General features: G+C 41.9%; 1 long non-coding RNA gene across 1 annotated transcript; it reads right to left on the bottom strand.

Moving 5' to 3' along the window:
* Positions 1-30: 30 nt before the first annotated feature.
* Positions 31-26,443, bottom strand: LOC115085130. Its single transcript, XR_003854742.1, has 4 exons — positions 26,287-26,443; positions 24,301-24,327; positions 24,173-24,223; positions 31-683 (listed from the first exon to the last, which is right to left on the bottom strand). It is a non-coding gene; the product is annotated as an uncharacterized LOC115085130 (long non-coding RNA).
* Between the last annotated feature and the right edge of the window lie 1,048 nt (positions 26,444-27,491).

Raw genomic sequence — 27,491 nt, forward strand, 5'->3', positions numbered from 1 at the left:
AGTTAGCATTTGTGAAGGTGCAGGATCAGCTTTTTTTTTTTTTTTTTTTTAATAGATATGTGGCCTCACTTCAGAAATGTTTAACTGTCCACTCTTATCTTAAAAATAATTTTGCTAAATGTACTTTAAAGTAGAAGATTTGCTTGGTATTATAGTGTTTACTCAAGCCATGTCCTAATCCCTAATCTTTGACCATGCAAGCACGGAAATCCTGTTATGAGAAAGTAAGGGATTCCTTTTCTAGTAGGAAAAAATAGTTATAATATGGAATGGATATAAAACATCTCCCATTTTGTTAGTGTTCCCCACCTGATCATTACATTTAGTGTCCTAAATGTTAGGGGTGGGCTCCCCTGTTCTTCATCCTTTCACCAATTCCTTCTGTCAGCTTGTGGGAAATGCAAGTACCTTTCTATCTCGTCATCCTTGTGTTCAGCTTCGGGGAGCTACAGGTAATCTACATCTTCAGCGAATGCTACGTAACATTATTTTGGGGGTACTTAGCACAAGATGGTTTGAAAGCAACTTGTTACCGCAGTCCTGAATCATGTCACAATGCTTAGTTTAAAATAAGGCATATCCAAAGCATAAGGATAGCTAAAAAATTAGAGGCTATAGACATGGAGAGCACCAGAAAGTGTGGCTTTCATTGAACTTCTTTCAGCTGCTACAACCACTTCATTCTGAAATGACACAAAAGCAAAAACATAAGAAGAGCTAAACTGAAAGCACATTGGTGGACATATGCCTTTCCTTCTCTTAGTGCGTGTGTACAGCATCTTGGTTTGTAACTCCATTAAGCCCTCTGAGGATTGTGCCACATTGTAATACCCTTTTATAACACCCACACTGCTTGGCTTTCCAGAATAGCTTTATTAAGGAATCCATTATTTTAAACTTGGGTCTGTATAACCTGTTACATAAAAGGTTTTCCAAGATTAATTAAATTGGCAGTTAGAGCTATCCTTTTACAGTCATGAGATTTAAATATTTATAAAAGGCTTTACCCATCTGCATAACAGGGGCTAAAACAGTTACAGAAATCAATCAAGTACTTGGTTTCAAACCCAGCTTAGCAGGAAAAACTATAACTGCATGTGTTTAGTTTCTGGTGCAGCCTTAGTTCCGCAAATTTCATCTTGCCAATTGCTTGACACCATTCCATCCTTAGTTAATCCCTGAGTCTGATTCAAATAAATATATATTTTAATAATGCAAGATGTGTACCTTTTTAATATGGCCACATTGCTTTAAGCTTTGGGTAAAACATATCTTAAGCAGTTTACTTTTTATGTATATTTGGCATGTATCAAATTGATGCTAGCTGCAGACAGCAGCCTACTTGAACTTGCAATTCAAACTACTATAGCTGTCCTTGCCCCTTGAAGCAGGGGTTCTCAGCCCAGTCTTCTAGCCACACCAAATGAGTGAGGTTTTCAGGATCAGTTCAAACACAAAAGTGATGCTTGTAAATATTTCCAATAAACTTGCTTCAATACAGAGTATGCTTACTGACGGAGAAAAAAGATTTCAGAGAAACAGGACAAATGCAATTGCATATTCCACAAGGTTTCAATACTCAGTCAAAACCTCCATGTAAATTAATCAAAAAATTAAAAATACTTCTTTCCTGTTCATCCAGTTAGATTGATCCAGATTTGAGAGTTGTACTCACCCACCAGCAGATGGAGACAGAGACTAACATATTTGCTGATGTCACAGTTACAAGCATCCGTGCTGACCTCACCCAGACAGTATTCTGTATCTGGCAGATGGATGGGCATTCATCCTGTGCTGTGGACTGAAACCTTGTGGGCTAAATAGGAAAGTTACTTTTGAAGGCAGCTCCTGAGCTGAAAGCTTTGTATTCCCTCCCTCATCCAGTAGTGCTTGGCCCAGGGGGGTTCTAGGGGCTTCATCCTGGTTGGTGTATTTAAGCTACTCTCTCTTTAGCTTATCCCCTCTTTCACCCCCCCCCCCCCTTTCTTTTCTCTCCTTATCTTTTCTCTTTGTTGGGGGAGGGGTGCTTCTTTAATTTTTCTTTGCCTCTGAGGAAAGTATAATAAAGTAAAATAACTAAAGACATAGGAACTGTGAAAGCTAGTTTAAATGAGATTCTAATAAGCTGTGGCTGTGTTAGAGCTTCTGTGTGAGTCACTAAAAGCTTTGGGGTAGATTTTAATACCTGAGCACGCTACCTGGCACGCACACGTGGAGGTGCGATTTTATAACATGCGCGCACAGGTGCGTGCATGTTATAAAATCGGGGGTTGGCGCGCACAAGGGGGTGCACAATTGTACAACTTGCACGTGCTAACGCCTGCAGCCTCCCCCGACATTTATCTTACCTGTTGTGCCTGTTGGCACACAATCCCCCAGCACAGCGGCAAATGGCCACTGTGCTAGGAGCTTCTGACCCCACCCCCAGGACCGCCCCTTTTTTGAAGCCCGGGACATATGCGCATGGCCAGGCCTTTCTAAAATAGGCCCGGCCCGTGTAAGGCGTTTTAAAATCCGGGCCTTTATTTGTAGTGTGGTTGGGTTTTTTGTTGATTTTTTTTTTCCCCTCTTAGAAGTCTGAGGAAATGTGGTGGCTGCTCCTGCAATGTGCAGGAAGAAAACTGTGCTCCTGTGCTGCCTGCAGTAAGAGATAAGGTTAGTCAGGGGCCTTCCAAAATCTGCCATGAGTGTAATACAACCTGGGGAAGGGGACTGCAGGGCAATGAATTTCTACCGTGTGGAAGAGAGTCTGCATTTATGGAGACAAGCAGTTGCTCTCAGTAGGGGGTCATGATTGCGGAAATGGTTCTGCCAGCTATAACAACGCAATGAAGGAAAGCTGAGATCATCTGCTGTAAACTCTGCAGTCCTTGAACAGCTGGCACTGAAGTAAATCCCCTTATTGTATCGGCCTCAAAGGAAGCGATTTCTGATCCCCTTTCATTAGCGGTTTACTCCTCCATCTGGGCTACAATTTCTAGAGTTTATTAAATACCTACAGCAAGCCTTTACTATGTCAGAATAGTTTCTGGGTTACCTTGATCTCTGTCATCTTCAGTTTCAGCAGCAGATAAAGGAAGGAAAGGAAGAATTACCAGGAGTTGGCCTTTCAGGTTCAGAGGATTCTTTTAATGCAACTCCAAAAGGTGTTTGTGAGGAGGAGTTGGAAAAAGAGGAGATGTAATAGAAGTTTACTGAGCCTTGGTTGAAGGCCACAGGCCAACCTCTCTATGAACTTATATTTACTATGTTGCACTATGAAATGCTTTTAAAAAAAATGTGCTTGTGAACAGGCAAGAATCAGAATTGTGCCAGCAGTTCTCAGTTGGGAAAGTAGGCAATTGTGGTACCAGACTCAGATTACAGGAGGCCTCACAGCTGAGCGTGGAACTAAGAACACAGACAGCGGGAGGTCACTGCTCCTATCCAAGCAATTACCAGTTTTTAGTATATAAAAAGTGAGAATAGCAAGAGAGGAAGAGAAATTGGTTCTTGGACATGATAGCACAGACTGATCCCTTAGAAATGTAAGCTTTGTATCTATACACATATTTAGGTATTCTCTTTAGTAATTGCTATTCTTTGCAATGAGCTCTTCTGTATTATCTGATTTTATTTATTCCTTGTTCTATCCTCTTCTTACTCAAATAAACCTATTTTCATAAAGACCTGGAACCATGATGTATTGAGTCAGAGTGTGCATGTGAATATTTGTGTGGGGAATCAGCTGGGTTCAAGCTCCAGGGTGTAATACCACTAATTGTATGTGTGTGTTTTCATTTGGCAAGCCCCTGGGGTGGTCCTATGTGCGTGCAAATGATAAACCCGCAGGTTTCTCTTTGTTGGGGGAGGGGTGGGTAGATACCAGTGAGATTAGCCCCTGGGAAGCATTCCAGCATGCAAGGTCCGAACCCAGAACAGGTGCTAATAGTACTTATCCCGCAGCTCTTCCATAAGGAAGAGCTGGCATTCTTAATTTCTCAAGCCCTATGTACTTTGAATATCACAGAAGGTAGTAGCTCCACAGAGGACCTTATTATGGACCAAAGCTTTCCAAATCTTTTCCTTGTTATAAGTCAGTGAAAGAATTAATTGATCTGGCATGGATATCACCTGAAAGGAATTTTGGGAAAGGTTGTTCCCTTAGTTCCTCAGGAACAAGAGAGTTTTCTTTCCAAAGAGATGCATTTGTCAGTTCAGTCACTAAAAGAACAACAGTCCCTATGGAGGGAGGTCCTGCACTCAAAGATTCTCAGGATAGAAAAATAGTCTGCTTAAGCAAGCTTTTGAAGCAGTTAGTATGGCTCTTGAGATAGCGGCTTGCAGCTCTATAGTGGCAAGATCAGGCTTGCATCTGGCACAGCACGGGCAGGATTATTTAATGGATGAAACCACTCAATTGAAACCGAAAGCTGCATATTTAGCAGATGCCTGTTTTGATTTGGTACAGACATCTGCTAGGGGTATGGTGTCCATAGTGGCATCTAGGAGACTACTTTTGGCTGTGTAATTGGCTAGCAGGTTATACATTTAAGAACATTTTGATAAAACTTCCCTTTAAGGGGGTAGCTGCTATTTGGGGATGATCTTGAGAAAATGGTGAAGAATTGGTGAGACTGTAACCTGGGCTACCAGAAGATAGGTCAGGAAGTTCCTTATGTTCTCTTCTAACCTGAAATAAGTTGCAGGATTGTAGAATATTTAAGCAGAGAAAAAATACTGTAGGGACCAACGTTCCACAAGTGGAACATTTTTTCATATACTTTTAATTACTTGCAAATTTTTTTATACCATGGGGTAGATTTTAAGAGCCCTGCGCGTGCAAAGCCCCAGGATGCGCGTAAGTCCCGGGGCTTTGCTTGGGGGGGGTGGGTGTTGGGGGTGGCGCAGCATGTAGTGGCGGTCCGTGGGAGGGGCCGGAGGCATGATGGCGGTCCGGGGGCGGGGCCGAGTGCTCCGGCACAGCGGCCTGGGAGCCGGTGACGCGTGCAAGTTATGTCTGCCAGAGGCAGGCGTAACTCAACGAAATGAGGTAGGGGAAGGGGATTTAGTTAGGGCTGGGAGGTGGGATAGGGGAAGAGAGGGAAAAGTGGGGGGGACAAAAAAAAAGTTCCCTCTGAGGCCGCTCCAATTTCGGAGCAGCCTTGGAAGGAATGGAGGCAGGCTGCACGGCTCGGCGTGCGCAGGCTGCCGATTTTGCGCAGCCTTGCGCGCACCGACCCCGGATTTTAAAAGATACACGCGGCGTATCTTTTAAAATCCAGCGTACTTCTGTTTGCGCGAACAAAAGTATGCGTGCGTGTACTTTTTAAAAATCTGCCCCAGTATTTATACCATATTTGGGTCTAGTTAACTAAGATATGTAAAAAGGGGCATCAGGAAATAATTCCTTCAATGAGCAGGGTCTAAAAGGTTAATCAGAGATTTAGAAGCTTTGCTAGGAAGCAGAGTATCCTGGATTGGCCACTGTTGGATACTGGGCTTGATGGACCTTTTAGTTTGACCCAGTAGGGTAAATCGTAGGTATCTAACCTTTCATTTGAACAAATGAGGAGGTAAGGAAGGATACTCTGAGTCAGGCCCAATAATTGTTTGAGGACCTTTTCTCCAGGTCCAGAGACAGGCAGCTATCACAATTCTAGCGCAGATGGGCCAAAATTACATCAGATCAGTGTATTTCGGAAATCATACAATATTACGCCCTGGATTTCTCCCATCCTGTTTCAGATGCTTTTATGGTTTCCTCCTGTCTCTCTATCAGAAGGTGAGAAGCAGTGAGAATAACATTAAGAAGACACATGTATGGTTTTATTAAATTTTAAGTTGTATTTTATTATTTTGTAATTTATAGTTAAGTATATTATCAGGAGATATAAATCTATAGACCCTTACGGGGTTTTAATTTATATTCCATTTTAATATGAGTTTTTGGGATAAAGTATTAATGGTTTGTCCAACTTTTATGTAAACAGACGTGAAGTGTATATAAGATATGTTCGGTATATAAAAATGCCTAAATAAATAACTCCTTGATTTAAAGGCAGTAATCCCAGTTCTAAAAGATCAGTGAAGACTGAAGAAAATAGGAAAAAGCTTAAACATTGTCAAGTTAGATGTAAAACAGATTAGGCAGGCTAAAAGAGAATTTGAAAATAAGCTGGCCACAGAGGCAAAAACTCATAATAAATCTGTTTAAAAATATATTTGCAGCAGTATGCCTATGAAGGATTTGGCTGGACCATTGGATAATCGAGGGATTACAAGGGCACATAGGAACAATAAAGCTTAGCACAAAGACCAAATTAATTTTTTGCTTCAGTGTTTACTGAAGAGGATATGGGAGAGATACCTGCATTTAATAATGATGATTCAGAAAAACTGAAATCATGGTAAGCCTGGATGATCTAAAGAGGGCAGATGTACAAACAAAAGAGTAGCAAATTACCAGGTCCAGATGGTTTAGATATCAGAGTTCTGAAAAACCTCAAAAATGAAACTGTAGATCTTACTAGTCATTTGTAAGCTATCATTAAAGTTTTCTATTGTACTTGGAAGATTGGTAGGTGGCCACTGTGACATCCGTCTTTAAAAAGGGCTCTGGGGTGAGCTGAGAAACTATAGATTGGTGAGCCTGACTTCAGTGCAAGGAAAAATTGTAGAAACTATTCTAAAAAATATAATCATAGTACATGTAGAAAGGCATGGTTTAATGAGACACAGCCAGTATGGTTTTGCACAAGGACAGACTTGACTCACCAATTTACTACATTTTTTTGAAAGGGTTAATAAACATATGGAAAACAGTGATTTGGTGTATATAGTGTATTTGGATTTTCAGATGGCATTTGACAAAGTCTCCATGAGAGACTCCTGAGAAAAATTAAAAGTCATGGGATAGAGTGCAATGTCCTATTGTGGACTGCAAATCAGTTAAAAGATAGGAAAGAGTAGAAATAAATGATCAATTTTTTTAGTGAAGAAAGGTAAACAGTAGAGTGCCTCATGGATCTGTAATGGGACTGGTGCTTTTTAAACTATTTATAAAAGGAACGACAAGTTAGGTGATCAAATTTACAGATGACACAATTATTCAGAGTAGGGAAATAAAAAATGGATTGTAAGAAATTGTAGGAAGCAAATGAAATTTAATGTGGACAACTGCAAAAGTAACCCACACTGTAGTTTTACGATGTTAGGTTCCATATTAGGAGTTATGATACAGGAAAATGATCTGGGCATCATCATGGATAATACTTTGAAATCCTTGGCTCAGTGTGCAATGGCGGTCCAAAAAGCAAACAGGATTTGGAATTATTAGGAAAAGAATGGAGAATGTGTATTGTTCCATGGTGAGACCGCACCTGGAGTACTGTGTGCAATTCTGGTCACTGCATCTCAAAAAAGATATAGCTGAACTGGAAAAGGTACAAAAAAGGGTGATCAAAATGATACAAGGAGACCTCTCCCCTGTGAGGTTGGGACTGAGAAGGGATATGAGAGAGATCTCTAAAATCATGAGCGACTAAATGTGAATCTGTTATTTACTTTGTCAAATAATACAAAAGCTAGAGGACAGACATCTTCTGCTGTATATTGTTGTGTTTCTGCCCTGAGATATAGTTGATGCATAATAAGATGGTCTTAAACCTTGCAAAAACTGAAATCTTATTACTCCAACATGGGATCCCTTACAGAATGTTCCAACCTTCAGAGCTATTAAGAGCCTTGGGCATGAGATTCTTCCCTGACTTTTAAAAATGAAATTAGGGCTGTCCTTTGCTCAGGTTTTTAAGGTTTTGGGTTCTGTGTGGTATAAAACCTCTGAGTCTTGTTGATTTTCATGCAGAAGTGCAGGCAAATTTTATACGAGCCTTGGATTACTGTAATTCACAATTAGTCGAATTTTACTAATACGTGCACAAGTGCTGGGTCCTGAAAAAGGGACGGACAGGGGGGGGGGAAGTGGTCTGGGTGGGGAGGGGCAGGATGGAGGCCGGCTTGGACAGCAGCCATTAGCAGCTGTCCTGGGGAAGCACGCACTGGCAGCCGGCCGGTGCACATAAATTACTTCTGTTCCCGAGGAGCAGTAAGTAATAAAATAAAAAAATTGAGAAAGTTAGGTGATGGGGATGGGGATGGGGAGGAAAGTGGAAGTGGAAGGAAGGTTGGCAGAGGGTTAGGGAAGTTCCCTCCCAGTCTGCTCCTTAATTGGAGCAGACTGGGAAGGAACTGGGGAAGGCCGAATTGTGTGGCTGCAAGGACTTTGCAAAAATTCACACCCCCCCCCCCCCCCCCCCCCGCCTTGTGCACATGTTATAAAATAGGCGCATCCATGTGTGCACGCTGGGATATGGACATCGACACATGCGCATCTTTTAAAATCTACCCCTATATATGAACCTGCCAGCCACGGCATACAGAGCATTCCAAGTGTAACAAGATTGTCGGAAGACTTATTTCTGGGAAATCAATGAGAAAGCATATCTCTCCAATACTTTGTGACCTTCACTGGCTCTCAGTTCAGGCTAGAGTTATGTTTAAAGTGGCTATATGTGAATGTAAACTGATAGTATATGACATTATAGATATGCACTTGTTTTAAATGAATGTGCAAAATGTGAGTAAGGGCAATTCTTTTCATTTGGAGAGCTCCACAACAAATTGAGGACCCCCCCCCAAATTGAATCTTATTTGTTGCATTCATTTAAAAAGAATACATTGGGCCTAGGCCTGAGGCCTGACGCCTCGCTAAGTGCATAGGCCTAGGCCCGAGCATAACACCTGCACCTCCACTTAGGATCAAAGTAGGGGCCTCATGTAGGGCATAGGACGAGGCTCCAGTGTGATGCAGGGGTCTCAGCCTAGGCCTGGGACAATTCCAGGGCCTCAGCCAAGACCTGAGCATGTCGAAAAATTTCACCTACTTGATCCATCAGGTAGCTGAAGAAGCCACCAGGCCAGGTCCTAACACCTAGGCCTCAGCCACGGTCCAGTGCAAAGGCCAGGTCCTAACATCGGGACCTCAACCTGGACCTAGGCCTGACATTGGGGTCTGGCAGGAAGGCTGGTTCCTGATGCCTGGGCCTCAGCCTAAAGTCATGCCCAGGCCTTGGAGCAGCAATGATGACATCCTCTTCTTCGATAATGGACTCCATCTGCTGGGGTCACACCAGACTTAATTAACTCCAGCATATTCACCCCAGCAGATGGCACCATTTTGATGTACAATGTATAAGCTGAGGTTGCAGCAACCTGCTTGGGCCTGGACCTCACCGGTGGATCCCCACTAAACCGGGTAAGTGGGGGCCAGGGGGGGTTCCTGGCCCTGGCATTTTTCTGGGTGGGAAGGATGGTTGGTGGGACTGGGAGGCCTTGGAAAGCCCCGGTTTTTTGGGGGGGTTTAAATGTTTGATTCATTTTTTAACATGAATCAAACATTCCATGAACTGCAATTTATGTGGAAAAACCTCCCGAAAACAAAACAAAAATGAGTACACTCCTACTTTCCTTTGTATCTATAACTCAACCCATAAGCTGCATTCCTCCCAAAAAGGGCTACTAGAAGTTCTAACTGTAGGTCAAGCTCGGCTAGTAGAAATGAGAGAACGAGCATTCTCTCATGCTAGTCTAGTCTTATAGAACTCGATCCCCTACAAACCTTGCAGGACAAGCTATAGAAAGACATTTAAGGCAATGTTAAAAATTCACCTGTTTCGTTTAGCGTATTTGCTATGACGGCTGAGTTGGGTTGATGAAACTCCAGGATTTTGAGCAGCTTTTCTATTTTGTTTGGCAGTTGTTTATTGTCTTACGTTGGTTTTAGTTTATCTTTGTTTTAATTATGTATGTTTATTTCTTGTTCACCATCTAGAGTCTTTGTATGGGTGGTTTATAAATACCAATAAATAAATTGTTAGTAAGTAGCATATTTAAAACAAATAAGAGAAAATTATTTTTCACTTACACAATCGAGCTCTGGAATTCATTACTAGAGGATGTAGTAAAGTAGTTAATATAGCTGGTTTTAAAAAAGATTTGAACAAGTTCTTGGACAAGAAGTCTATAAACTGTTATTAACTAGAGTTATGAAAAGCCCCTCTGTATCTTTGGGTGTTAGCAGCATGGGATCTATTTACTGTTTGTGATCCTGCAAGGTATTGATCACATATGGAAACAGGATACTGGGCTTCATGGACCCTTTTCTGACCCAGTATGACAATTCTTGTGTTCTTATATAAGAAAGCAGGATCTGAGCTAACAGCAGGAGGCACTAACAAAAGGAGACAAGACCAGACAGAGCTTGGCATATAACAAGAAAATGTGTCAACACCTAACTACAAATGGAAAGTATTGTTGACCTTTTCTTAATAGGCCCTGATGACCAAATAAGATCTGATACATAACTTAGCCAATGAAAGCTTAACGATAAATTCTGACATATCAGACAAACCATAACATGCCAAAGCTGCCTAGCAACCTAAAAGGCAGCCACTCATAAACCATATATCTATAATGACAAGTTAAACTCCACCCATAGTGATTATGTATAAAAACACCAGCACAGAAGCTCAAACCAGGAAGATTGTAATAGGCAGTGCTAAGAACCAAAGACATTGTAGAGGGTCCTAGCAGCACAAAGACATGCCCTACTAAAGATTTCTTCAGTTGGCCAAGCCTTCTGAAGAACAACTCAACTTCAGGTGATATAAATCGTAGATGGGAGTCTATGTCTGTTTAGGGTTATCTGACCAGCTTCACAGGGTAATGCACATGAAGTTGTATAATAAACTTTCTGGAGGAAAAGTCCATTAACTGCTATTAATAGGGAATAGCCACTGCTGGTTGCCGGCCTAAGAAGCATAGGATCTATTTAATGTTTGGGTACTTACCAGGTACTTGTAACTTGGATTAGCCACTGTTGGAAACAGGATACTGGGCTTGATGGACCCTTGGTCTAACCCAGTATGGCATATCTTATGTGATTCCATTATTGTCTCCTCTTCATTTCAAATCCGATTAAGTGGGGTCCAGGTTTGGGGAGGATGGTCCCTTAGGAGCTCCAGCTTAAAAAGTGACCTGTCCAATGACACAATGCCTGCCAGAAAAGTCTCAAATTCATGTCCCAGGACTTCAGTCACTGTCCAATGTTTTAACCACTAGACGATTTCTCCTGAAGAGTTAAGTATGGTGTTTTGTATGCTGTGTGTCTTGCATAGAGGGCAGATTATTTTTTTGTATTTTTTTCCTCAGATCATATTGCCTTACCACTCCTGAAGTTCATTGTTTAGTTTATTGTACTTTCTTAATTGCCTTTCTTTTTATAAAATCAAAGCAATATTCAAGCAAAGTAAAAACAAAATAACAAGAAACAAATTAAAAAGAAACATAAATAGAATTATTCAGACAAACTGTATACTCATGACAAAACCATCAAAAACTACTGTAGGATTTAGGGCGAATTTTAAAAGCCCTATGCGCAGCAAATCTCGGAAATGCACACAGGCCATGCAGATTTTAAAAGGCCCACAACCATGCGCATATCTCCTGGTACGTGCATTGGAAAGGTTTTTTGCAAAAACGGCGGGCCAGGAGCAGGGTCTGGATGGGGCATGGTTGGACAAGGACAGCACCATTAAGTCAGTGTCATGCATAAGTGCACGCCAGGATCCCACAACCGTGTAACTTGCTGCTTTCATGAACTGCGGGTAAGAAATTAAATAAAAGAATTTAGGGTACTCAGCAGGGTTTTAGGGGTTAGGGCTAGTAGAGTAAAAGGGACGCAGGTTAGGTAGGGGGGTTTAAGAAGTCCGCTCCTTTATTGGGGTGAACTGAGAGGAAACAGGGAAATAGGCCCTAATGCTTCACCGTGCATCTACTAAAATCCCCCCAATTACGAGTGAGCAGCATTCGCGCATCGATATAAAATTGTGCGCGTGGGTAGCGGATTTTATAACATGCGTGCATAGATGTGCGCATCTTATAAAATCGGCGCATCCATATGCACGTGCCGGCAAACGTACACCTGTGAGTGGCTCTTAAAATCGACCTTTTCGTCTGCAAGTTTTCTTCATATTTCAAGGAGGCTTCACACCGGGTTAAAAATATTTGACTTTCATAGTTGGTATTCATATACCATGGTGCATTACAACACCTATTTTTTGTCAGGCTTTCAGTGTAAATGCATAATTATGTTCCAGGCTCAATTTGTATGTCTTGTGTCAGGAGATCCCCAAATTTGACCTTTACTAGTGTAGTTGCTCCTCGCTAATGTAGAATTGGTGGTTTCAAGAGACTCTTCCCCTTTGAATGATGTCAGAGTAGAATAGGAATGTTTAGAGAAGTTTGACACTTCCCAGTGGGAGGTGTCAGGTTTAACAAAACCCTTGTACCCAACTGAGTGAAGGGGGTGGTCCTGAGAAGTCAATCTGCAGCTTGCAGTCTGAGGGTCCCTCCTATTCAAAGGGTAGTGCTGGTGTGGGGTCTTTCCCACCACAAGGAAAGAACTGTGAATGGGTCTTCTGTCCCAGGAAGGTGACCCAACGTTGGGTTACCAGGTCTTCAAGGAAGTAAGGAAGGCGTCTTGGTAGTTCAAGAGTGAATTCCTGAGAGGTTGTGTGATAAAAAGCAATCTCAAGGAAGAGAGGTTTAAGTCCATATTCCTCATCTGTTCAAGGAGAGGTGGTTCAGAGATTTGGAGAAAAAAAAAAAAAGAGGATTGTCCTTTGTGGGAGTTCAGAGAGAAAACTGCCCAACTGAGGAAGGTCCTGAAGCTCACAGGAAAAAAAAAAGGAATTGGCTAGAGACTCATCTGCTGTGAACTGGAGCTATTCCAGGTAGGAGGGGGAGCTGCACCCAGAACAGCTACTAGAGGAGAGTAAAGAGAAGGAGGTTCTTTCCACAGACAGCTTATCTGCCAAGATGTGCAGTACTTAACTACTGAGAGAAACTGAGTATATATTTTGTAATTTAATTTTAACTGTTTTGTTACATTGAACATCAGGGTGCTGCTTAGATTTTGTTTCTGCCATCAGAAACCGCCTTTGTGTAATGTGTGGTGCTTTTGTCTGGCTGTGACTGAACTGAGGTGCAGAAGAGCCCCAAAGAAGACAGAAAACACTAAGGGCCTTGAAAAAGATTTACTCCCCCCCCCCCCCCCCCCCCCCCAATGCAGGAAGCCTCCTGGCTGGCATAGGTACAGCTCTGGCCCATGACCTTCCCTGTACCTGGTTCCAGATTGGGTCAGGGGCTATATTTGTGTTTTTCTTTTTTGTTTTGTTTCTTAATGTAGTGCCCCTGCCAGGCGACGCAGGGGAAAATCTGCCACCAATAGAGATAAGTGGGCTGCATCAGAAGACTCCACCAGGAGGAGCTGTTCTTTCGTGGATTGCAAAATGGTTAAAAGACAGGAAACAGAGAGTAGGATTAAATGGTCTGTTTTCACAGTGGCAAAATGTAAACACTGAAGTGCCTCATGGATCTATACTTGGGACCAGTGCTTTTTAATATATTTATAAATGATCTGGAAAGGGATAAGTCGAGTGAGGTGATCAAATTTGCAGATGACACAAAATTATTCAAAGTACTGTAGTTAAAACACAAGCAGATTGTAATAAATTGGAGGAGGAGGACCTTGTGAGACTGGAAGATTGGGTGTTCAGAGCGCAGTGTAATATATTGTAGACAAGTGCAAGGTGATGCATATAGGGAAAAATAATCCATCTTGTAGCAACACAGTGTTAGGTTCCATTTTAGACATTACCACCCAGGAAAAAGATCTGGGCGTCCTAGATGATTTTTCATTGAAACTGGCTGAGTGTGCGGTGAAGGTCAAAAAAGCAAATAGAATGTTAGCATTTATTAAGAAGAGAATGGCAAATAAAACGAAGGATGTCATACCTCTGTATTGCTTGATGGTTAGTCTACACCTTGCATACTGTGTGCAATTGTGGTCACTGCATCTCAAAAAAAGATATAGTTGGGCTGCAGCTGATATTACCTACCGGGACCTTTGGAACCTGTTTGCCTCCACTTGCCTTGCGGGACCTGGAAGCCGGGGGAGGAGCCGGGTGAGACGCTTTAAAATTGGCGTTCCCGCTCCTCTACACTCGCTGCAGCTGATATTACCTACCGGGACCTTTGGAACCTGTTTGCCTCCACTTGCCTTGCGGGACCTGGAAGCCGGGGGAGGAGACGGGTGAGACGCTTTAAAATCGGCGTTCCCGCTCCTCTACACTCGCTGCAGCTGATATTACCTACCGGGACCTTTGGAACCTGTTTGCCTCCACTTGCCTTGCGGGACCTGGAAGCCGGGGGAGGAGCCGGGTGAGACGCTTTAAAATCGGCGTTCCCGCTCCTCTACACTCGCTGCAGCTGATATTACCTACCGGGACCTTTGGAACCTGTTTGCCTCCACTTGCCTTGCGGGACCTGGAAGCCGGGGGAGGAGCCGGGTGAGACGCTTTAAAATCGGCGTTCCCGCTCCTCTACACTCGCTGCAGCTGATATTACCTACCGGGACCTTTGGAACCTGTTTGCCTCCACTTGCCTTGCGGGACCTGGAAGCCGGGGAGGAGCCGGGTGAGACGCTTTAAAATCGGCGTTCCCGCTCCTCTACACTCGCTGCAGCTGATATTACCTACCGGGACCTTTGGAACCTGTTTGCCTCCACTTGCCTTGCGGGACCTGGAAGCCGGGGGAGGAGCCGGGTGAGACGCTTTAAAATCGGCGTTCCCGCTCCTCTACACTCGCTGCAGCTGATATTACCTACCGGGACCTTTGGAACCTGTTTGCCTCCACTTGCCTTGCGGGACCTGGAAGCCGGGGGAGGAGCCGGGTGAGACGCTTTAAAATCGGCGTTCCCGCTCCTCTACACTCGCTGCAGCTGATATTACCTACCGGGACCTTTGGAACCTGTTTGCCTCCACTTGCCTTGCGGGACCTGGAAGCCGGGGGAGGAGCCGGGTGAGACGCTTTAAAATCGGCGTTCCCGCTCCTCTACACTCGCTGCAGCTGATATTACCTACCGGGACCTTTGGAACCTGTTTGCCTCCACTTGCCTTGCGGGACCTGGAAGCCGGGGGAGGAGCCGGGTGAGACGCTTTAAAATCGGCGTTCCCGCTCCTCTACACTCGCTGCAGCTGATATTACCTACCGGGACCTTTGGAACCTGTTTGCCTCCACTTGCCTTGCGGGACCTGGAAGCCGGGGGAGGAGCCGGGTGAGACGCTTTAAAATCGGCGTTCCCGCTCCTCTACACTCGCTGCAGCTGATATTACCTACCGGGACCTTTGGAACCTGTTTGCCTCCACTTGCCTTGCGGGACCTGGAAGCCGGGGGAGGAGCCGGGTGAGACGATATAAAATCTCCGTCTAACCGGCGCACCGCAGCCGCCGGCGCACTGCCAAAGCCGCGCGCGCCTAAGGGGCGCGCGTGGCTTTGCCTGGCTTAGCCTGGCGAACCTGGCCCTGGCAAGGAATCCTTTTTTCATTCCAGCTGCAGCCACAAGAAGTGCTGAAAAGGAACGGTCTCAATTCTTAAGTGTTCATTCACAAAACTCCTGGTAAGACTCTTATTGAATATATATATTTCCTTCATATTGGGTAATTTTGCTATCTCTTTGTAAATGCCACATACAAAGAGAAAAGCAAAACTGAGAGATTACTCGTCTACCCCAGAGAGCTTGACTCAACCCAAAATAGAGGACTGTTTTGCGAGAACTCCTATAATTACCCCAGAAGGGGGTGCCGCTGGAGGGGTTGACAAAGAGCAGGGTCTCCCCACCCAGGCACATGAAATATCACTGACCCCGGGGGCGCCAACAACTCCTGAGCCACCAGCTGGTCCTCGAGTGGGGATTTCACTTGGAGGAGATCCCATACTCAAAATGGATTCTTTATCAACAAGTGATCAGAGAGGAGCAGTTGGTTCAACTAGCTTCTCAGAAAGTTCACAGCTGGGCTCTATGGAACAAAGTGGAATTACATCTCCATTGGAGGGAGGGACTGGTAATATCCAGGAAGGACTCTTGGCTGGAATTTCTGTTATTACTCCTAAAAATTTTACTCTTGGAGAAATAGGAAATATGCTGGTTTCCATGCAGAAATCAATAAACAACATTGTTAATACATTGCAGGAAGTGCTAAATAAGAATGTGGTCCTTCAATCTAAGATTGAAAAAGTTGAAGAATCTGTAAATTCTGTACAACTTAAGGTAGATAAAATGGATAAAATTCAATTGAATTTAATAAAATCTGAAAAATCCCATTTTGAGAGATTAGAAGTATTGGAAAATCAGGTGAAGAAAAACAACTTGAGGATATTGAATTTTCCTAAGACTGCTTTAATAAATCCAACAGATTTATTTAAAAGTTACCTAGTTAATATCCTGAAATACACAAAGGAAGCAATACCAGCTATTGCAAGAATATACTACATCTCTCAAAATGAGGAAATGAAAAAACAAGATAAAGATAAAGATAACCAACCTGAATTAGATTTGTCAGAACTGCTAGAAAAATCTTTTGAAACCTGTATAAATACTAGAGCTACTCTCATAGTACAATTCTCTTTTACATCTGAGAGAGATTCTTTGATGAGAATATATTTTGGGCACCAAAATGATAAGTTTTACGGACAGGTTATTAGGATCTTTCCGGACATATCATATACAACAAGGGTTAAAAGAAAAGAATTTTTGGCGTTGAGAAGTGAAGCTCAGAATAAGGGAATAAAATTCCTATTAAGGTACCCATGTCAATGTATTGTCATTAGTCAGGGGAACAAGTATATTTTTTCACAGGCAAGCCAGCTAAGACAATACCTGGATACCCAGTCCCTAAGTGCTACCAATGAGTTGGTTTAAAAAATGATATATAGGAGGAAATGAAAATTCTTTGTGTCTTATTTCCTTTTACTATCTGCTCTAAGACTGTTTAAATTTCCAGCTCTTCTTTTGCTTGATTTTAATTTCCTGGATGGATATTCACAGTTTGATTTAAGATTAAGTTGTTAAGTAATTCCTAGATGAATATTTCTTAAGAACTGTGTAATGTATTAATGAGACATGAAATAATAAATAATAAATTAAAAAAAAAAAAAAGATATAGTTGCATTGGAGAAAAGAAGTGTGACCAAAATGATAAAGGGCATGGAATGGCTCCCCTATGAGGAAAGGCTGAAGAAGTTAGGGCTGTTCAGCTTGGAGATGAGACGTATGAGGCGAGATATGATAGAGGTCTATAAAATCATGAAAGAACTAGAATGGATACATGTGAAATGGTTATTTACTCTTTCAGATAATGCAAGGACTAAGGGGCACTCCATGAAGTTAGCAAGTAGCACATTTAAAACCAATTGGAGAAAATTATTTGTAACAACGCACAATTAAGTTCTGGAATGCATTGCCAAAGGATGCGGTTAGGGCAGCTAGCATATAGTTGGTTTAAAAAAGGTTTGGATAAGTTCCTGGAGAAGAAGTCCATAAACTACTATTAATCAATAGGGAACAGCCGCTGCTTGTTGCCAGCAATAGTAGCATGGGATCTGCTTAATGTTTGGGTACCTGCCAGGTACTTGTGACTTGGATTGGCCACTGGTGGAGATAGGATACTGGGCTTGATGGACCCTTAGTCTGACCCAATGTTCTTATGTTCTTATATTCAGCTCACTTGTAATAGGACCAGATTGGGTTTGCAGCTTCTTTAGATACTGGGGAAATGACCCAGGAACCCCTAATTCAGTGCTATTGATACCCCTGTTACTGAGCAGAGTGACACAGGATACAACACGCTGTAATTTTCAATGCAACTTTACTCTTTTTTTAAAATAAGAAGTCATAAATGCAATGGTAAACAAGCAACCAGCAAGGATAATACACCACAGTAGTAGCCAAGAGCAATAATTATATATATACTTTAATTGCATAACCATACAAAAAACATATACCATACCTATGCTGTACAATACTTATTAATGAAATACCATAAGTACTATAGACCAGTGGTTCTCAACAGGTGTGTCAGGACACACTAGTGTGTCGTAAAGCCCCAGGAGGTGTGTTGCAGAGTCAGCAGAAGACTGATCTTTCCTCATCAGTCTGGGCAGAAGTTGGCTGACTTCTCTTTTATTGGGTATGACTGGAATCTGCTCTTACTTCCTCTCCTCTTCCTGGCCAGTGGGAGGTTGTTCCTTCCTCCTTCATCCAGATCAGAGTGTGATATCACCAACTCCTGTTCATATGGGCCTGTCGGGACACCAACTTTATCTTCTTCTGCCTGGCCTGGCAGTGAGTCTGCTGATGCTCTCTTCATCCCATGGGGCCTGGATGTGAAAGAAGAGCATAAAGGAGAAAGGTGCGTGCTCTGTAGATCCACTGCTGTTGCCTCATCTTCCTCTCCTCAATGCTTCTTGCCTTCATCTGCTGCTGATAAAGAGGGAAGGAGACTCTGGATTGGTCAAGTCTTTTCTGCTGACTGGGAGCCAGGAGGAGGGAGAAATGTACTGGGCAGGAAGGCATGGGAAGATATGAGTCCAAGAGTCTGCTGGGCAGAAAGGCATGGGGAGATAGGGAATCAGGGGTGGAGGAAAGGATGTTGGGGTTGCTGGGTAGGGAGGGGTTGGGGGCAGCTGGGCAGGGAAAAGAGATGGAAGTGGAGAGATGGAGGTGTGGGGTGGCTGGGTTGGGGAGATGGGAGTGGGGGATGCTGAACAGGAAGGGGTAGGAAAGAGGTGGTCAGAGGTATTCTGGGGGAGGGAAGGACAGAACGAGTTGAACAGGGGAGAGAGGGAGCATGGGGAAGAGGATATGGGGTGGGGGTATTGGGAATGTTGGACAGGGATATGTTCATATGAAGGGATGATTGAGTAATTGGGAGAAGTGAGGGGTGATGGGGCATGGAGGGGAGTGACTGGGTACAAGGGCCATACTATGTCAGTTTTGAGAATATGCATTTCTTCTCTCATTGAACTTTGCTTAGTGTAGGAGGAAATATATTTCTGTTTCTAGTCTCCAGTTTTGCACTGCATGCAGGTGGTGGTCTTGGGGTTTCCATTCCAGGTTTTCTTTGCATGTGTATAATTTGTGGTCTTTTATTCTATATTTGGTGAAGGCAGGTCTGTCTGTTCTGTCTGTATGTGACTGAGATGAGGTACTTTACTAGAGGTTTGTATCAGCCTTATTTATTGTATTTTCTTATTATATTGCACTGGTGGTGAACTGCTGCCTTTCATGGGTAGGACTATTTCTTGGAGTTAGTGCTGCTGAGGTATGGCAGGTTTGATAGACGAGTACAGAGTGGGGTTCTTTGTATTATTTTACAATGCACCTGGTAATAGAGGGAGTTTGTAATGCTGTTCTTAAGATGACATCAGAATCAGAATATCTTTTTTGTATGGTGATTTGTACAGGGAAATGTCCTAGTTCTGCTTTACACCCATTGCTAGGAAGCAGGGAATTCCTGTGGATGCAGAGCATATGTTTCTATTTAGTCCCATGATGGTCATGTGTTCAGTGTATCACGCATGTGAGCCTAATCTCTCAGGGGTGTCCTGATAGAAAAAAGGTTGAGAACCACTGCTATAGACTATATTTAAAACTACTATTAAATTTGTAAAAAATAAAAAAAAAATTAATCTAAAATAAATTAACAATATCAAAGACTAAAATAGCCAAATCTTAAACAGCCTGTATCATAAATAGTAGTAACATATTGAAATAGTGCACAATTATGCTAAAACAGTTCTTAGACAATACCCTATACCGCTTTTGCTGTTTAAACAAGCAGAACATCCAATGAGATTTGCAGTCTTTGCAAAAGGCTTAGATGGACTGAGAGATTAAGAACTACGATGAAATCATTAACATAAAGACTTGGTGTCTTTCGCTGGATAATTTAACTTTAGCACAATAAATCGCTCAAGAATTCTTACATATTCTTTAAGTATCTGTTCAGTGACTATCTTCTTCATAAGACTTTATACTCCCTCTACCTTCACTTGTCTTTAACCAAAGAGTCTTCAGTATGATAACTCACTCGGGATTTCTTACATCTTCTCCAAATAACCACTCATTAGCTAGATAACTCCTTTGCAAAGCATTTACTCCCTCAAAAGAGTTATCTAGCTAATGAACGGTTATTTGGAGAAGATGTAAGAATATAGTCTTTAGTACTTACGGTGTTTCATTAATAAATATTGTACAGCATAGGGGTATATATATGTTTTTTGTAATTTAATAATATTAGTGTTCACATTATGGTTATTCAATTACAGTATGATTCACTGAACACTTGAATGTGATAGGTTTTAAGAGCTATTTTGAAATAAGTGGGCAAAACTCTTTACACACTCGCTTTCCCAAATTCTCTCTTTCTACTTCCATAACGCACTGTAATGTTTCTTTCCTCCCTCTTTTAATTAATCTCTCATCTATTTTAATTTGTTTTACATTAATCACTTCATTTATTTTTATAAATGTTTTTATTTGTAAACCGCTTAGATCTGCAAAACTTATATAGGCGGTATAGAAAAGCTTTTATATATAGATAGATATATATTATATAGATAGAAAGATATAAATATAGATAAATATAGAGAGAAAGAGATAGATATTGTTAACAATAGCAGGGCGTCACTTTTGACAACACAGGCAGCCCCGGACACAAGCAGAAGGGACCCAACCAGCCTGCAAAGTAACCAGTGTAAGCTGCTATATTAAAAAAAAAAAACAAGAAGCAGTTACCCCAGTCCTCCTGGTATATATACAAATAAAACCCAATAAAACGGTGTAGGGCCCCAGATTTCCTGAGTAAAATAAATGTCCACACAATGCTGCTGTGGCTGATATGTATGGATCCTCCTGGCAAAATGTGCTTAATCCAAACTGTATATTTGTTTATGCAGGTAGCCACTATTTGTCCCAGCGTTTATAGCACAGAGTATCGCTCACGATTGAAACTTCCCAGCAATCTATCCTGCCTGCAGTACTTGCAAGTATAAAGCAAACCCTGGTAGAGTCTGAATGCTACTGGAAGTGATTCTAACCATATAAGTATCCAGTGCAAGGAGAAGCCTCTGGCTCTTATTGAGTCAAAATTTAGACCTTTCTCAGTTGGCTTCTTCTGTAGGGGAACAGCACCCTCTCCACAGAAGCTGCAGCCGCTGTCACCTGACATTGGGGAGGATAGCCAAGGAAGTTACCAGCTCACCTCTGTCCCTCTGCTGAGAGATTCTTTCCCTTTCGCTCTATTAAAATCCCGCGTACTCTAATGGATTCGCGCGGCTACGCGCATATCTATTAAAATCCTGCGTACTCTTGTTCGCGCCTGGTGCGCGAACAAAAGTACGCGTGTGCACAGATTTATAAAATCTGCCCCAGCATTACTTGTGAGATGTAGAGCTCTAAAGTTATGGGGGCAGAATGAACATAAGAAAATGCCATACTGGGTCAGACCAAGGGTCCATCAAGCCCAGCATCCTGTTTCCAACAGTGGCCAATCCAGGCCATAAGAACCTGGCAAGTACCCAAAAACTAAGTCTATTCCATGTTACCATTGCTAATGGCAGTGGCTATTTTCTAAGTGAACTTAATAGCAGGTAATGGACTTCTCCTCCAAGAACTTATCCAATCCTTTTTTAAACACAGCTATACTAACTGCACTAACCACATCCTCTGGCAACAAATTCCAGAGTTTAATTGTGCACTGAGTAAAAAAGAACTTTCTCCGATTAGTTTTAAATGTGCCCCATGCTAACTTCATGGAGTGCCCCCTAGTCTTTCTACTATCCGAAAGAGTAAATAACCGATTCACATCTACCCATTCTAGACCTCTCATGATTTTAAACACCTCTATCATATCCCCCCTTAGCCATCTCTTCTCTAAGCTGAAAAGTCCTAACCTCTTTAGTCTTTCCTCATAGGGGAGCTGTTCCATTCCCTTTATCATTTTGGTCACCCTTCTCTGTACCTTCTCCATCGCAATTATATCTTTTTTGAGATGCGGCAACCAGAATTGTACACAGTATTCAAGGTGCGGTCTCACCATGGAGCGATACAGAGGCATTATAACATTTTCCATTTTATTCACCATTCCCTTTCTAATAATTCCCAACATTCTGTTTGCTTTTTTGACTGCCGCAGCACACTGAACCGACGATTTCAATATGTTATCCACTATGACGCCTAGATCTCTTTCCTGGGTGTAGCTCCTAATATGGAACCTAACATTGTGTAATTATAGCATGGGTTATTTTTCCCTATATGCATCACCTTGCACTTATCCACATTAAATTTCATCTGCCATTTGGATGCCCAATTTTCCAGTCTCACAAGGTCTTCCTGCAATTTATCACAATCTGCTTGTGATTTAACTACTCTGAACAATTTTGTGTCATCTGCAAATTTGATTATCTCACTCGTCGTATATCCTTCCAGATCATTTATAAATATATTGAAAAGTAAGGGTGGGCAATGTGACATATCCATATTTTTCCACTTAAACATGCCTTTGGAAAAAGAGCTGAACTGAGCCCTTAAGGCAGGGCTTGGCAAATCTGTCCTAATAACTCCACAGCCAGTCAAATATTCAGGATATCCACCATGAATATGCAAGAGATAAATATGTATGCATTGGAGATCGGGTGTACAGAAACTTCTCATGCATAAATAACAGCAAAAATAAAAAAAGTTCTTACATATTAGACTAATTGATATTCTATTGTTTTAACAGTTTTGCCAAAATTAATACTTTCATTTTGGCACCCTGCGCAAAGGGAAGCTTATAATTTGTGTTGGTTCCTAAGGCCTTTCTCCCTTTTGTTCGCTGTTTGCATATTAAGAGGAAGTGATCTGACCACCACAGAATTGTTTCCTTGCACCTGTTTCATTCCAGATGGCTTTCAGTAAAAATTCCTTTGAAATAGCTGAGTTGGTGGCAATGTTCTCTTCAAGGAATGAGTAGGGGTACGTGCGACAATTTTAAACCAACAATTTTGAGCCCTAGTATTAGCTTTGCATTTCTGTATATAGCACAAAGAAAATAAACCTGTGAACGACCATGTAAAACCTGTGAGCGATGCTCCAAAATGTATGCGCGGTTGCTCACACACTCAGCATAGCGGGAACGATGGTGGGTATCCAGTTTTAAATGATCTCAGGGAACTGACAGTATTGCTAAGAGTGGAGATATCTAGTTACAGGAATCTGTGTGCAGATGCAAAGGGTGAATCGCTCTCAGGGAAAGGCAGCAGAATGGAGCCAGTTACACACATTCACAGTGGATATCCTGAAAACCTGATTAGCGGTGGGGTCCCCAGAATAGATTTGGGAAGCTCTGCCTTAATGCTTTCCAAACTACTGGATATATGCTCCTATAACTTACTATTGTTTAAATTGACAATAACTGATGTATGTACAGTATTCTGTGACTATATTCTTCCATTGGCAAAGTGCCACCTAATAGGCTTGAAAATAATGCCTAATGCAATCCTAAATCCCCCAGAGGCATCATAAGGCTGGAGCGAGGCTTGGTGTGGTAATGAAGTGCACAGCCTTCTACATTTACATACACACAAAGAGTATTACCACACCAAGTCATAAAAAAAAAGAAAATACTCCAGTGCAATGGAAATGGGGGGTCAGTTCTGCATGTGAGGCCCACCCTTATTTCATTACCATACCGAGCCCTGCTCCAGTCTAACAGGAAGCCATTGGGCCAGTACCCCCTGCCAATAGCAGCAGCAGGAAGTCTGAGACTGTGGGGCTGTGAGCCAGAGCTTGCCTGTATATGCCATGGTGGCCCTGGAGGCCCTGGCTACTGCACACGCATGCTTCCTTTACATGCAGGAGGCGGGGCCTCTGAACTCACACACTGGCTCACAGCCCTGCGCTCAGACGTCCTACTGATACAGCTTCCCACACAAATCAAAATATGAGCAGGGAAAGGGGCATGCGGAAGATCGTTCCCATGCACAGCTCCCTTTTTCTGCTACCGGTCCTGCATGGGACGACTTAACTGGCGCAGTGTGACTGCCAGGGAATTTTCGCACCAGCCTAAAGATGACCCTGAAATCCACAATACAGCAATTGGCAAGAACTACTGGACAAGTCTTTGACTACATGACTGCCAGTCATGACTTCAGTGAAGAGTTTGATGGGTTTTTAAAAATTATTTCTTACCTTTTGTCCTGATTTTACAGTGATAACATTGCTTCCAAATCTTGATTTGTCCTACAAAATAATTGTTATTATTACGAGTGAAGAGTTTATCAACTTTAAAAAATACAGCAAGCAAGCTTGTTACTCACTTCAGGAGAAATTAATACATATTGTGCCTGAAAGAAAAAAGAAATGGTGGATAGAGGTTAATACTGCCTTAAAGTATGCTGAAACTGCTATTAGCTTTTAGCTATAGTGACTCAAACACTTTCAATTTAGCACATTTAATAGCATTAATAAAAAGATATAGTAAAATTTTACAGTACAACAAAGTACATCCTGATCTGCTTACAAAATGCAAGAATGAAAGGAGCTAATGCATAATCTTTCCACTTCCTCCTCTGCACTCCTGGCTTAGTGTTATGGGAATTAGAAGAAAATCCTTGTAAAAATAAATTTTCTTTCACTAGTGTTCTCTATCTAATTTTTTCCAGCCGAGACTATTGCAACTCCCTACTGCTTGGACTCCATTCAAACATAATTAAACCCCTGCAACTCCTCCAAAATGCTTCAGCCAGACTTCTTACCGGAACAAGAAAATGTGATCATATAACTTCCACTCTGATAGACCTTCACTGGCTTCCAATATCCTTCAGCATCCAATACAAAGTAGTATCACTTCTTTTCAACATTGTCAACAATATTGACCCATCCCCTCCAGGAATTTCAGTTCAACTCTACAATCCACTAAGAAATTTAAGATCTCAAAATAAACGCATTCTCTCTATTCCTCTCAATAATAATATTTATTTATTTTTAATTTTTATATACCGACATTCTTGTATAATATACAAATCATACCGATTTACATTAAAACAGGAGATGTAGGAAAAAAGTTACCTTTGTCAAATACATTTAACATTAACAACAATGAAAATTGTTAACAAGGGATAACAACTATGAAAAAAGAGAAAGGTAAACAAAAGTGGAAGAAACATAGAAGTTAAAAAGAAAAAAAAAACGAAAAAAGGTAGCACCAAGGGTTGCACGAAGGGGTGCACAAAGGGGAGTTATTATTACACACCTATCACAGATTAGAGATTGTATGTTTACTATTGCTGGACCTAAACTTTGGAACTCTTTACCCAGTATTCTAAGACTTTCAACCTAAAAAAAGAAATTCAAACAAGATCTTAAAACTTGGCTCTTTAAAAAAGCCTATGAATTAACTTAAAATTAATCTTTGACAAAATCTCTTCAGATTTGTATATTCATGAAAACAGAGCGTACCCTTACCTTTTTCTAATGTTATTTCAACTCCTATTTAAATTAACTCTTGAACTTTTTAATCCGTTGTTGATGTAATTACTGTTTTTCCTATATTTGTTACTTTCTCGTTTATCCTAATACTGTTTGAATTTTTCTATAACAATCTAACTCTGCTAAATATGTAAACCGTTGTGATCTACCTCTGGAATCACAACATATAAAAAGCATAAATAAATAAATAAAGTCACACGTTTAGATATCTCTTGCAATTCCTTAGGAAGTTTGGCTCTTTTTAACAAAATGTTAAAACATTTAACCTACAGCATACAGTCAGGGTGCAGCAGCAGAGCAAACTGAGGAACACGGCCGGTTTATCCTACTGGCCCACTCACGGCTGAGTCTTTGTTCAATTAGCATATCTCTGCTGCAGCACCTTGGCTGTAAACCAATATCTGCCATTTTCAATTTCTCCTTTTGCCCAATCCTGGCAGCATCTCTTTAAAAATATGGAGAGATTAGTACCCATGATTACGAAGAAGGGATTTTAGACAAGTAGAACAATTTTTATAAAAACTCCAGAAAGAAACAGAAAGCCACACAGGATAGGGACAAGCAGATTGAGAGCTGATTTCCACACTACTTTCCAAAGTCTGTGCTTTGAGTTATCTAAAGAAATACCCAGAGCATGATGGGATGTTCCAGTAGCTGATATGTGAGATCGCAAAAGCTCATGTACTACAATCTTTTCTGTAGATACTTTTATTTAAAAAAAAAAAAAAAAAAAGCATCACATCATAGAAAAGCTTCCTGTTGTGTATAGTGGGTTATTAAGTTAATGGCAGGATTTCCCATTATTAGCCTCTTACCCAGTCTTCTGGACAAGGGGAGATCCAGGATTGGCAGGTGTCTGTCATCTGACCTGAGATGGTTTTATTTCCATTGAATATATAAACCCGGCCAGCCTCCGTTCCATACAGCACAGATGTGATGTCATCACTTCGCAAAGGGGATGACACAATGATTTCATCTTCAGATTTTCAACGGAAGAATCAATCATGTGAAGGTAAAATGAAATGTACTGAAGTTATGGTTCACACATATGACCATTTGCCATAGTGGCAGCATTGTAGGTGTGAGTTTATGGAACTACTGTAATCACATTAGTGCATCTTTTCTAGAAATAAGTGGATTATGAAATAAGAAATGTCACGCACTGTAAAGCATAAATACTTTACTTTTTTATTACAGGTTTCTTAAATATGCTGCTAATTTTCAGGTGCCTGTTAAATCTTTGGTTAAGTTTTTTTCAACATGTAAATACTTTGATGTTGGCTTATATGGAATCTAACCTTTATTTCACGTCTTGTATTTTTAGTTTGCTATGATCTGGCTAGCAAAAAAATGCTTTCTAAGTCATTCCTGTTTTTCCCTGTGAATCACTGACTTAGTTTCTTTGTTTCCTGTTGGTAAAAGTGATGGCAGAGTGCTGCGGGAAGATTCCTATACGTGTGCACTCTGTTGTGACTCCACCAGGAAGCCTCCTACAGGAAAAGTGGGCCAGAGGGTAGTAGATGCCAGCTGAGGCTATTGCCAGGACCTGGAGTATGCGCATGAAGCAAGCAGCAGAGGCTGGTTTGGGCCTGCTGTGGGGATGGCGTTGTGGTTGCAGGAAGGCAGCACATGGTGGCCTAGGGAACAGGTTCAGCAGCTAAGGGAGGATGCGAGTGCTAAGTCAGCAATAGGAGTTGAAGACCAGCAGCAGCTGATGATAAAGATCTCAGCAAGGGAGGCAGCTTATGAGAGTGGAAGGCTTAAGAAGGGATAACAACAGCATGAGATTGTGGTAAGGGAGTGCTGCATGAGCGGCAGCAGCAGATTATGGCATGAAGAAGGGGGGGGGGGGGGGGTGAAACAGAGGAGCGGCAGCAGCAGTATGAGGGGGCAGGCCAGAAACCAGAGATACAATGCAGGTGACGAGGAGGGGAAGGCTAGAAGAACTGCAGCTGATGTGTACTAGATAGGCAATCGCTAACAGTACTTTCTAATGAATACTGGAGCTCTCTCATTTGGG

Source organism: Rhinatrema bivittatum, chromosome 2 (assembly GCF_901001135.1).
Source record: "Rhinatrema bivittatum chromosome 2, aRhiBiv1.1, whole genome shotgun sequence".
In the NCBI taxonomy this organism is placed as follows: domain Eukaryota; kingdom Metazoa; phylum Chordata; class Amphibia; order Gymnophiona; family Rhinatrematidae; genus Rhinatrema; species Rhinatrema bivittatum.